The sequence below is a fragment of the Mus musculus genome, chromosome 1 (genome assembly GCF_000001635.26).
Source record: "Mus musculus strain C57BL/6J chromosome 1, GRCm38.p6 C57BL/6J".
Taxonomy (NCBI): Eukaryota; Metazoa; Chordata; class Mammalia; order Rodentia; family Muridae; genus Mus; species Mus musculus.
The window spans coordinates 177,206,551-177,218,982 of record NC_000067.6 but is presented as its reverse complement, the minus strand read 5'-3'; the positions used below and the strand labels follow the sequence as shown (position 1 = coordinate 177,218,982).

The window sequence follows — 12,432 nt, the reverse complement described above, 5'->3', positions numbered from 1 at the left end:
CCTGGGAACTGCCAAAGCAACACACTGTCTGAGAAAGGTCCTGTTTTGGGCCTTCTTCTTCGGCCAGGAGGAGGTCCAAATACAAGATATCTGCGCACCTTCCCTGTAAGAGAGCTTGCCAGCAGAGAGTGCTCTGAGCACTGAAACTCAGAGGAGAGAATCTGTCTCCCAGGTCTGCTGATAGACGGTAACAGAATCACCAGAAGAACAATCTCTAAACAGAGTCAACTATAACTACTAACTCCAGAGATTACCAAATGGCGAAAGGTAAACGGAGGAATCTTACTAACAGGAACCAAGACCACTCACCATCACCAGAACCCAGCACACCCACTTCGCCCAGTCCAGGGAACCCCAACACACCTGAGAACCTAGACCTAGATTTAAAAGCATATCTCATGATGATGGTAGAGGACATCAAGAAGGACTTTAATAAATCACTTAAAGAAATACAGGAGAACACTGCTAAAGAGTTACAAGTCCTTAAAGAAAAACAGGAAAACACAATCAAACAGGTAGAAGTCCTTACAGAAAAAGAGGAAAAAACATACAAACAGGTGATGGAAATGAACAAAACCATACTAGACCTAAAAAGGGAAGTAGACACAATAAAGAAAACTCAAAGCGAGGCAACACTAGAGATAGAAACCCTAGGAAAGAAATCTGGAACCATAGATTTGAGCATCAGCAACAGAATACAAGAGATGGAAGAGAGAATCTCAGGTGCAGAAGATTCCATAGAGAACATCGGCACAACAATCAAAGAAAATGGAAAATGCAAAAAGATCCTAACTCAAAATATCCAGGAAATCCAGGACACAATAAGAAGACCAAACGTACGGATAATAGGAGTGGATGAGAATGAAGATTTTCAACTCAAAGGTCCAGCAAACATCTTCAACAAAATTATTGAAGAAAACTTCCCAAATCTAAAGAATGAGATGCATATGAACATACAAGAAGCCTACAGAACTCCAAATAGACTGGACCAGAAAAGAAATTCCTCCCGACACATAATAATCAGAACATCAAATGCACTAAATAAAGATAGAATACTAAAAGCAGTAAGGGAAAAAGGTCAAGTAACATATAAAGGCAAGCCTATCAGAATTACACCAGATTTTTCACCAGAGACTATGAAAGCCAGAAGAGCCTGGACAGATGTTATACAGACACTAAGAGAACACAAACTGCAGCCCAGGCTACTATACCCAGCCAAACTCTCAATTATCATAGAGGGAGAAACCAAAGTATTCCACGACAAAACCAAATTCACGCATTATCTCTCCACGAATCCAGCCCTTCAAAGGATAATAACAGAAAAAAACCAATACAAGAACGGGAACAACGCCCTAGAAAAAACAAGAAGGTAATCCCTCAACAAACCTAAAAGAAGACAGCCACAAGAACAGAATGCCACCTTTAACAACTAAAATAACAGGAAGCAACAATTACTTTTCCTTAATATCTCTTAACATCAATGGTCTCAACTCGCCAATAAAAAGACATAGACTAACAAACTGGCTACACAAACAAGACCCAACATTTTGCTGCTTACAGGAAACTCATCTCAGAGAAAAAGATAGACACTACCTCAGAATGAAAGGCTGGAAAACAATTTTCCAAGCAAATGGTATGAAGAAACAAGCAGGAGTAGCCATCCTAATATCTGATAAGATTGACTTCCAACCCAAAGTCATCAAAAAAGACAAGGAGGGACACTTCATTCTCATCAAAGGTAAAATCCTCCAAGAGGAACTCTCAATTCTGAATATCTATGCTCCAAATACAAGAGCAGCCACATTCACTAAAGAAACTTTAGTAAAGCTCAAAGCACACATTGCGCCTCACACAATAATAGTGGGAGACTTCAACACACCACTTTCACCAATGGACAGATCATGGAAACAGAAACTAAACAGGGACACACTGAAACTAACAGAAGTGATGAAACAAATGGATCTGACAGATATCTACAGAACATTTTATCCTAAAACAAAAGGATATACCTTCTTCTCAGCACCTCATGGTACCTTCTCCAAAATTGACCACATAATAGGTCACAAATCAGGCCTCAACAGATTCAAAAATATTGAAATTGTCCCATGTATCCTATCAGATCACCATGCACTAAGGCTGATCTTCAATAACAAAATAAATAACAGAAAGCCAACATTCACATGGAAACTGAACAACACTCTTCTCAATGATACCTTGGTCAAGGAAGGAATAAAGAAAGAAATTAAAGACTTTTTAGAGTTTAATGAAAATGAAGCCACAACGTACCCAAACCTTTGGGACACAATGAAAGCATTTCTAAGAGGGAAACTCATAGCTATGAGTGCCTTCAAGAAAAAACGGGAGAGAGCACATACTAGCAGCTTGACAACACATCTAAAAGCTCTAGAAAAAAAGGAAGCAAATTCACCCAAGAGGAGTAGACGGCAGGAAATAATCAAACTCAGGGGTGAAATCAACCAAGTGGAAACAAGAAGAACTATTCAAAGAATTAACCAAACGAGGAGTTGGTTCTTTGAGAAAATCAACAAGATAGATAAACCCTTAGCTACACTCACTAAAGGGCACAGGGACAAAATCCTAATTAACAAAATCAGAAATGAAAAGGGAGACATAACAACAGATCCTGAAGAAATCCAAAACACAATCAGATCCTTCTACAAAAGGCTATACTCAACAAAACTGGAAAACCTGGACGAAATGGACAAATTTCTGGACAGATACCAGGTACCAAAGTTGAATCAGGATCAAGTTGACCTTCTAAACAGTCCCATATCCCCTAAAGAAATAGAAGCAGTTATTAATAGTCTCCCAGCCAAAAAAAGCCCAGGACCAGACGGGTTTAGTGCAGAGTTCTATCAGACCTTCAAAGAAGATCTAACTCCAGTTCTGCACAAACTTTTTCACAAGATAGAAGTAGAAGGTATTCTACCCAACTCATTTTATGAAGCCACTATTACTCTGATACCTAAACCACAGAAAGATCCAACAAAGATAGAGAACTTCAGACCAATTTCTCTTATGAACATCGATGCAAAAATTCTTAATAAAATTCTCGCTAACCGAATCCAAGAACACATTAAAGCAATCATCCATCCTGACCAAGTAGGTTTTATTCCAGGGATGCAGGGATGGTTTAATATACGAAAATCCATCAATGTAATCCATTATATAAACAAACTCAAAGACAAAAACCACATGATCATCTCGTTAGATGCAGAAAAAGCATTTGACAAGATCCAACACCCATTCATAATAAAAGTTCTGGAAAGATCAGGAATTCAAGGCCAATACCTAAACATGATAAAAGCAATCTACAGCAAACCAGTAGCCAACATCAAAGTAAATGGAGAGAAGCTGGAAGCAATCCCACTAAAATCAGGGACTAGACAAGGCTGCCCACTTTCTCCCTACCTTTTCAACATAGTACTTGAAGTATTAGCCAGAGCAATTCGACAACAAAAGGAGATCAAGGGGATACAAATTGGAAAAGAGGAAGTCAAAATATCACTTTTTGCAGATGATATGATAGTATATATAAGTGACCCTAAAAATTCCAACAGAGAACTCCTAAACCTGATAAACAGCTTCGGTGAAGTAGCTGGATATAAAATTAACTCAAACAAGTCAATGGCCTTTCTCTACACAAAGAATAAACAGGCTGAGAAAGAAATTAGGGAAACAACACCCTTCTCAATAGCCACAAATAATATAAAATATCTCGGCGTGACTCTAACGAAGGAAGTGAAAGATCTGTATGATAAAAACTTCAAGTCCCTGAAGAAAGAAATTAAAGAAGATCTCAGAAGATGGAAAGATCTCCCATGCTCATGGATTGGCAGGACCAACATTGTAAAAATGGCTATCTTGCCAAAAGCAATCTACAGATTCAATGCAATCCCCATTAAAATTCCAACTCAATTCTTCAACGAATTAGAAGGAGCAATTTGCAAATTCATCTGGAATAACAAAAAACCGAGGATAGCAAAAACTCTTCTCAAGGATAAAAGAACCTCTGGTGGAATCACCATGCCTGACCTAAAGCTTTACTACAGAGCAATTGTGATAAAAACTGCATGGTACTGGTATAGAGACAGACAAGTGGACCAATGGAATAGAATTGAAGACCCAGAAATGAACCCACACACCTATGGTCACTTGATCTTCGACAAGGGAGCCAAAACCATCCAGTGGAAGAAAGACAGCATTTTCAACAATTGGTGCTGGCACAACTGGTTGTTATCATGTAGAAGAATGCGAATCGATCCATACTTATCTCCTTGTACTAAGGTCAAATCTAAGTGGATCAAGGAACTTCACATAAAACCAGAGACACTGAAACTTATAGAGGAGAAAGTGGGGAAAAGCCTTGAAGATATGGGCACAGGGGAAAAATTCCTGAACAGAACAGCAATGGCTTGTGCTGTAAGATCGAGAATTGACAAATGGGACCTAATGAAACTCCAAAGTTTCTGCAAGGCAAAAGACACTGTCTATAAGACAAAAAGACCACCAACAGACTGGGAAAGGATCTTTACCTATCCTAAATCAGATAGGGGACTAATATCCAACATATATAAAGAACTCAAGAAGGTGGACCTCAGAAAATCAAATAACCCCCTTAAAAAATGGGGCTCAGAACTGAACAAAGAATTCTCACCTGAGGAATACCGAATGGCAGAGAAGCACCTGAAAAAATGTTCAACATCCTTAATCATCAGGGAAATGCAAATCAAAACAACCCTGAGATTCCACCTCACACCAGTGAGAATGGCTAAGATCAAAAATTCAGGTGACAGCAGATGCTGGCGAGGATGTGGAGAAAGAGGAACACTCCTCCATTGTTGGTGGGATTGCAGGCTTGTACAACCACTCTGGAAATCAGTCTGGCGGTTCCTCAGAAAATTGGACATAGTACTACCGGAGGATCCAGCAATACCTCTCCTGGGCATATATCCAGAAGAAGCCCCAACTGGTAAGAAGGACACATGCTCCACTATGTTCATAGCAGCCTTATTTATAATAGCCAGAAACTGGAAAGAACCCAGATGCCCCTCAACAGAGGAATGGATACAGAAAATGTGGTACATCTACACAATGGAGTACTACTCAGCTATTAAAAAGAATGAATTTATGAAATTCCTAGCCAAATGGATGGACCTGGAGAGCATCATCCTGAGTGAGGTAACACAATCACAAAGGAACTCACACAATATGTACTCACTGATAAGTGGATACTAGCCCAAAACCTAGGATACCCACGATATAAGATACAATTTCCTAAACACATGAAACTCAAGAAAAATGAAGACTGAAGTGTGGACACTATGCCCCTCCTTAGAAGTGGGAACAAAACACCCATGGAAGGAGTTACAGAAACAAAGTATGGAGCTGAGATGAAAGGACGGACCATGTAGAGACTGCCATATCCAGGGATCCACCCCATAATCAGCTTCCAAATGCTGACACCATTGCATACACTAGCAAGATTTTACTGAAAGGACCCAGATGTAGCTGTCTCTTGTGAGACTATGCCGGGGCCTAGCAAACACAGAAGTGGATGCTCACAGTCAGCTAATGGATGGATCACAGGGCTCCCAATGGAGGAGCTAGAGAAAGTACCCAAGGAGCTAAAGGGATCTTCAACCCTATAGGTGGAACAACATTATGAACTAACCAGTACCCCTGAGCTCTTGACTCTAGCTGCATATGTATCAAAAGATGGCCTAGTCGGCCATCACTGGAAAGAGAGGCCCATTGGACACGCAGACTTTGTGTGCCCCGGTACAGGGGAACGCCAGGGCCAAAGGGGGGGAGTGGGTGGGTAGGGGAGTGGGGGTGGGTGGGTAAGGGGGACTTTTGGTATGGCATTGGAAATGTAAATGAGCTAAATACCTAATAAAAAAAAATGAAAAAAAAAAAAAAGAATATGTAAATATCTCCCTTTCACTAAGAAAGTAATGGGTGAAGATTTGTGAAATACAGTTATATTTTAAAGCCATCTGCATTGCCATCACCCAAATGTCACTGTTGTAAGCATCTGCAATTCTTAAAGATTTGGAACTATAGGAATAATTTTTTTGTATGTAAATAAGGATAGATAAATTATATAATTGTATTTATATTGCTGTTAAATGCTGGGAAAAAAACCTCAAGAAACCAATACTTAACCTTAGGAAAAGAAGCAGGTTGTGAACTGAGCAGTTATTACACAGGGCTCTGATGCTGATGGTACTTTTTATTGTAGACAGTTTTAATATTTGAGTTGTGACAAATGGACATATGACCTGTTTAATCATTTTATGATTTAAGCCATGTTTTGGCACCACACAAATTTAGACTTTAAATTTTTAACTACTGGCCTACAGCGGAATATCTCTAACATAGTATACAAAATCATTACTTTTCTTTATAGGATCATCATTTCCCAGACAAGCTTCATAATTTATATTTTAGAAAGTTGTTGTGTAGTTCTTCTGCATACAACACTATTACATAGTTTTATTTCATGTGTATCTTCTTCATATTTATCTCAGAGAATCAGTTTGTGACTTCTCAAGGAAGCTATCTTAAGATTTTGCAAGATTAAGTTAGGTTTTTGACTATCTTGTGTAGTTTTCTATCATCACTCTTACCATACTGTATTCAATGATTTATTTCTTTATTGTCATTGCACATAGCCACCAAAAAATGCCTTAGTCTAGTGTTTTGGAAAATATTTTTTACATATAGAAGAGGTGTCATATTATAAATAGCCTACAGTGTTTAATAGAGATAGACATGCAGGAAAACAGTATAATAAATGAGGTGATATATAATAGGCAAGGGTTCTAAGTTTCAAAGGAAGTCTTTGATATGAGTAGTGGTGATGGACTTGGAGCCTATCTTGATGGAAGCATTTTAACAGGTCTTGCTTAAAGCAGCAAATACTGTAAGATGTAGAGAATTTATGACTTGTGAACATGAGAGAAAAGGAGGAACAGAGACAGATTGTGTCAGGTCTACGTGGGAAAGTTAAATATTACCGTCTAGGGTGAGTTAGGCTTTCAAATGCTTTTGAACAAAGATTCAATATGATCAGCTCAGTGCAAAATGATAACTTTTATGCTTTGCGTAGTGTTTATTGGGAAAGAGGGAGATAAGAGATGAGGGACCTGTTAAGATATTTTGTATCAATACCTTATTATCTAAAATACTCATTTTGTCTAGGCATGTTGGCACAGGCAGATGGGTCTCTGTGTGTTTGAGGCCATGCTGGTCTATATTGTGAATTCCAGGACAGCTGTGTAGGTATGTAGAGAAACCCTGTCTTAAAAATAAACAAAAAGATATTTTGTGCTGAAAAGTACAGTGTTAAGGTATCAAATATAGATCAGCCAGCCATATTTTAAACATGTTTGTCTATATATTTCACTTAGATTAGATTTTGTTGTTACTCTGTTAATAGAATTTTTAATCTTTTGATAAGGTAATATATATATTAGTGGAATTATTGACTAGTTCATTCCAAGTGTAAATGACTATGTCTTGTTCTAGCTGCATTGGGTTTCTTTATTTTATAACTTTGTTCATACTTTCCTAGTTATACACCCTTGTCTTTAACTTGACAGTTGCTTCCACCTGGAAATCATTGCTTTATACTGTTTGATCCCTCACATAATACTTACTATGTTATCATTGATCATTTTCTCTTCTCTCTCTCTCTCTCTCTCTCTCTCTCTCTCCCTTTCTTCTTTCCTTCCTTTTGTCCTTCCTTTCTTTCTCTCTGTCTCTGTCCCCCCTCTCTCTGTCTCTCTCCCTCTCCCTTTCCCTTCCCTTTTCCCTCTCCCTCTCCCTCCCCCCCCTCTCATTTTAGGCCTCAAGGAACTGATTGTTTATCAGTCCTGCTGTTTGTCTATACTATATGATTAAATAAATTTCATTGGGGCAGATATTTAATTTCTTATGTGTAGCGAAGCTGGTAATATCTTTGAGGCACTGAGTCCTGTAAGAGACAATAGTGGGGCAGCATGGCATGAAAGCTTCATTTAAACTCTGGTTTTTGGTTTTAGTTTCTTTAAGCTATATTTTTATCTTTTATAAATTGTGAAATCTCTCAGTATTTTTATGTTTAGATTGTCATAACAAAGTATAGACTAGGTGTATAACAGAAGCTATTTCTCACAGTTCTGGAAGCTGAATGCTTGTGATCGAGATACCAGCAGGGTAGAGTTTGGGGGAGACCATAGTTCCTTGCTTTGTTTTCACACACTGACAAAAACAGAAGAGCACATTTGGTTGTGTTTAATCTTTCACAGGCCCTACTTCTATCACATGGACCTTATTCTCATGAATAAGGTCCTCTCCCAAAGACTTTCCAAATATATCACACTGAGGATAAGGACTTCAATATATAAACTTTGGGACAGACACATTCATTGTACAACACTGTCTTACGTTACCTTTATAGTAATTTATGGAAAGGATTCCACACTGTGTCTCAAACAGAAAAAGTAATTCAATCAGTTTGTTTTAATTATTTCTCCTTGGCATAAATTTTGCTTCTGTGATACTGGAAGAAAAAAAATCTTTTGATAGTGAGTCTGTGTAGCATTAGTTAAGAAGGGGAATATTGGAAGAAGAGCAAGGTTGCAGATGTGGTCTTGAGAGGTTTTCTTCATGTATCAGTTGACTTACAGATATGTATCATGTAGATACATGTCTACAAATATTGTAAATTTATTTTAATGGACTTAGAACAGTTCTACATTAGATATATTTAGATTTTTTAAACTAGCGCATATGATCTGTTCCTACTTCTAGTCTTTGCATCTATACTTTCTGTTCTCTAAGTTAGTCAAAGGCTGATTTTATTAGCCTCTCTGGAACTGTGAAGAATCTCTATTCTTTCATATTTGGCAATAATTGTCTTCACATTTACTTTATAGAGTCTTCTTTGGTGGAACCTACAGGCGGAGAGGAAGCACAGGATTCATAAGATGGCGGGCGGGTGAGTGATTGAGAAATTGGGGTAGAACTTGGTAGTGGTTCTTTTTTATAATAGTAGGAGTAAAACATTTGGACATTAAAATTGTCTGAGTGAAAACTAAAAGAACAGTAGATGGTATTAAGGCTTTTAAATGCACGTTTACATGGAAAACCTAGTTTGCTACGTATGCTATGATTTTCTTGCATTTCGTAGTGATTTAGCATAGAGCCAATAGTTTGGAGCATCAGTGAGCAAATACTATTTACCAAAGTAGATGTTCTGTTGGTGATGGTGGTCAAAGATATATCATTTTATTGGGGTTTGGGCTTTTCTGTTTCAATAAAAATTTAGTTCTGTAGCAAAAATTCAGTTCTTTTAAGCAAATAAGTTTCTAGAACCAGAATTCAAGCTAGACTAAAAGAAAATACTAAAGTCTTTAATTTATATGAACATAAAATAATCATGATATTTCATTTAGAAGGAAAGTGATCAACTTTTCTATGTTATACAATATATAAGTTGAAAAGGGATTTTGGACAGTAATCCAACCTTAGAGCAATAATATAAACAAAGGGGAAAAGACAGTCCTGGAAGGAGAGCCCGCCCATGGGCTAGAGTGACAGCTCTAGCAGGCCAGCTGTGGTGGATAGTCTAGTAGGCCTGCTTGTTCACATAACTTGAAACACTCCCGGTTTACTCATGAGTTTCTGCTTTGTTTTTTGTTTTTGTTTTACTTCACAGGGTGGTTCTTTTGTAAAATGGAGCTGATTGTAATACTGAAAAAGAAAATGTTTCTAGCCATTTTTCCAAACTAAACCTTGCTCCTTTTTTTTCTCCTCTTTTTCTGTTTTGTTATAAACATAAACATCCTCCCTTTTTTTCTGTTTTGTTATAAACATAATAGAGCCCTAGTAACTTTGTAAAGGTGAGTAAGCACACTAGAACATGAAATTATTTTACATTTAATTGGAGTTCTTGAAATGCAAACAATTTGCACACGTAAAATCTAAACACTGACTTCTCTTGGTTACTGGGTACATTATTTTAGAGAAGTTTTTTGAGTATAACCCTTGACGCAAACCTATTGCCATGTAGGAAAGAAATTAACATTGCTATAGTCCTCTTAAACATATTAGTGACTGTATCTCTAAAACTTTTTATTCAGAGTCAGCTTGTGAGTTTCAGCATCTTTTTAAATTTTTATTTTATTTTTTTACTTGTTCACTTTACATCCTACTCACTGCCTTCCCTCCTGGTCATCCCCTCCCATAATCCTCCCATCTTCTCTCCTCTTCTTCTCAGAGCTGGTTAGCCACCCCCCTTGCCCTAGTATCCCTCTACCTGGCACTTCAAGTTTCTTGGAAGCTAGGCACTTCCTCTCCCACTGAGGCCAGACAAGGCCGCCCAGCTAGAAGAACATATCTCACTTGCAGGTAACAGCTTTTAGGATAGCCCCTGTTCTAGTTGTTTGAGACCCACATAAAGACCAAGCCACACACCTGCTACATATGGTCAGGGAGGTCTATGTCTAGCCCGTGTATGTTCTTTGGTTGGTGCTTCAGACTCTGAGAGCTCCAGGGGTCCAGCTTAGTTGACTCTTGTTGGTCTTCCTGTGGAGTTCCTATTCCCTTTGGGTCCTACAATTCTTCCTCCTATTTTTTTTTCATTAGAGTCCCCAAGCTCCACCCACTGTTTGGCTGTGGGTGTTTGAGCAGCTGCTGGGTGGTGGAGCGGCTCAAAAGACAGCCATGGTCCTGTCTGCAAGCAGTATCATTAATAGTGTCAGGGATTGGTGCTTGCCAATGGGATGGGTCTCAAGTTGGGCCAGTTATTGGTTGGCCATTCCCTCAGTATCTGCTCCATCCCCTGGGCCTACATTTCTTGTAGACAGGATAAATTTTGGGTTGCTGCTTGCTTCTTCCCTCCCCTCCCCTCCCCTCTCCTCCCCTTTCCCCTCCCCTCCCCTCTCTTCCCCTCCCCTCCCCTCCCCTCCCCCTCCCTCCCCTCCCCCCCTTCCCTCCCCTCCCCTCTCCTCTCCTTTTGTTCTTTTGTGCTTTTGTTCTTCTTAGAAGGAGAACAAAATACTCACAGGAACAAATATGGAGATAAAATGTAGAGCAGAGACTGAAGGAAAGGCTATCCAGAAAGGACTGAAGGAGCTGAAGGAAGAATAATATTATCAACCAACCAGACCCCTCAGAGCTCCCAGGGACTAAGCCATCAACAAAGGAGTACACATGGCTCCAGCTGCATATGTAGCAAAGGATGGCCTTGTCCAGCATCAATGGAAGGAGAGGTCCTTGGTCCTGTGAGGGCTTTCTAGATGCCCCAGTATAGGAGAATCCAGGGCTGGGATGTGGGTTTGGGTGGTTGGGTGGAAGAACACCTTCATAGAAGCAGGGAGAGGGAAGATGGGATAGGGGGATTCCAGGAGAGGGAACCAGGAAAGAGGATAACATTTGAAATGTAAATAAAGGAAATATACAATAAAAAGCAAAAAATAAGAAAAGAAAATGTTGGTGCCTATATTCATTTAGAAAACTTAGTAATTTTCTTTTCTTTTTTTTTTTTTTTTTGTTCCATCCTTCTCTGGTTTGGATATCTTTATAATACTTGTTTTTAGACTGAGTTTGGTACCATTCTTCCACTTCTTGTTTTATGGAATAGTCTGAAGAAGACTTGGGGTTAGTTCTTTTAAAGATCTTGCAGAATTGACAATCCATCTAGTACTGTCTTTCTTTTGTGGAAGATGTTATTCATCTAGTTGCTCATTATAGATAGATCTGCTTTCAAGTTTCTGGTTTAATTTTTGTAAGTTGTGTATATGTAGAAATTTCTCCATTTTTTTCTTTTAGATTTTCCTGTTTTGGAGATAGGATTTTGAACTATTTCCTAAAGAACCTTAAGATTTAATTTCATCTTGTAATATGCCTATTTTCACCATTAGTTTTATTAATTTAGTTTTATTTGTTTCTTTTTCATTGTTTTGGTTAGAGGCTTGTGGATCTCAAATGTTTTAGTAAGTTATATTTTGATTTTATTCTGGGGATTTCTAAATATTTTCTTCCTAACTTTAAAAAATGATTTATTGATATATCAGAATTATATTATTCAATCTCCATATCTTTGTATACTTTCTGTAGTTTCTTTCTGATTTCTAGTTTTATTCCATTGTGATCTGATATGACCCAGGAAATATTCTGATTTGCTTTATATTTGTTTAAGTTTGTTTCGTCCCCTTAAGATAATGGTCTGTTCTAGTAAAGGTCATTGGGCTTCTGAAAAAAAATATATACTGTAATTGGATGGAATATTCTATAGATGTCAGTTAAGACCATTTGATCTATAGTATAGTTGATCTCTCAAGTTGCTTTGTTAATTTGTTTTGTACAGGTGAACTATCTATTGATTATAATTAAAATTACCTGTCATTACTGTTTCTGAAC

General features: G+C 38.1%; 1 protein-coding gene across 6 annotated transcripts in view; it reads left to right on the top strand.

The window, feature by feature from the left end:
• Akt3 (thymoma viral proto-oncogene 3) overlaps positions 1-12,432 on the top strand; it is a 241,706-nt gene that overhangs the window by 42,799 nt on the left and 186,475 nt on the right. Inside the window, exon 3 of one of the 6 annotated variants that reach the window (XM_030253917.1) lies at positions 8,946-9,007. The exons of the other annotated variants lie outside the window; for them this stretch is intronic. The gene's annotated coding sequence lies outside the window, so the exon portion shown is untranslated. The remainder of the gene's footprint in view (positions 1-8,945; positions 9,008-12,432) is intronic. 6 annotated transcript variants of the gene reach the window in all.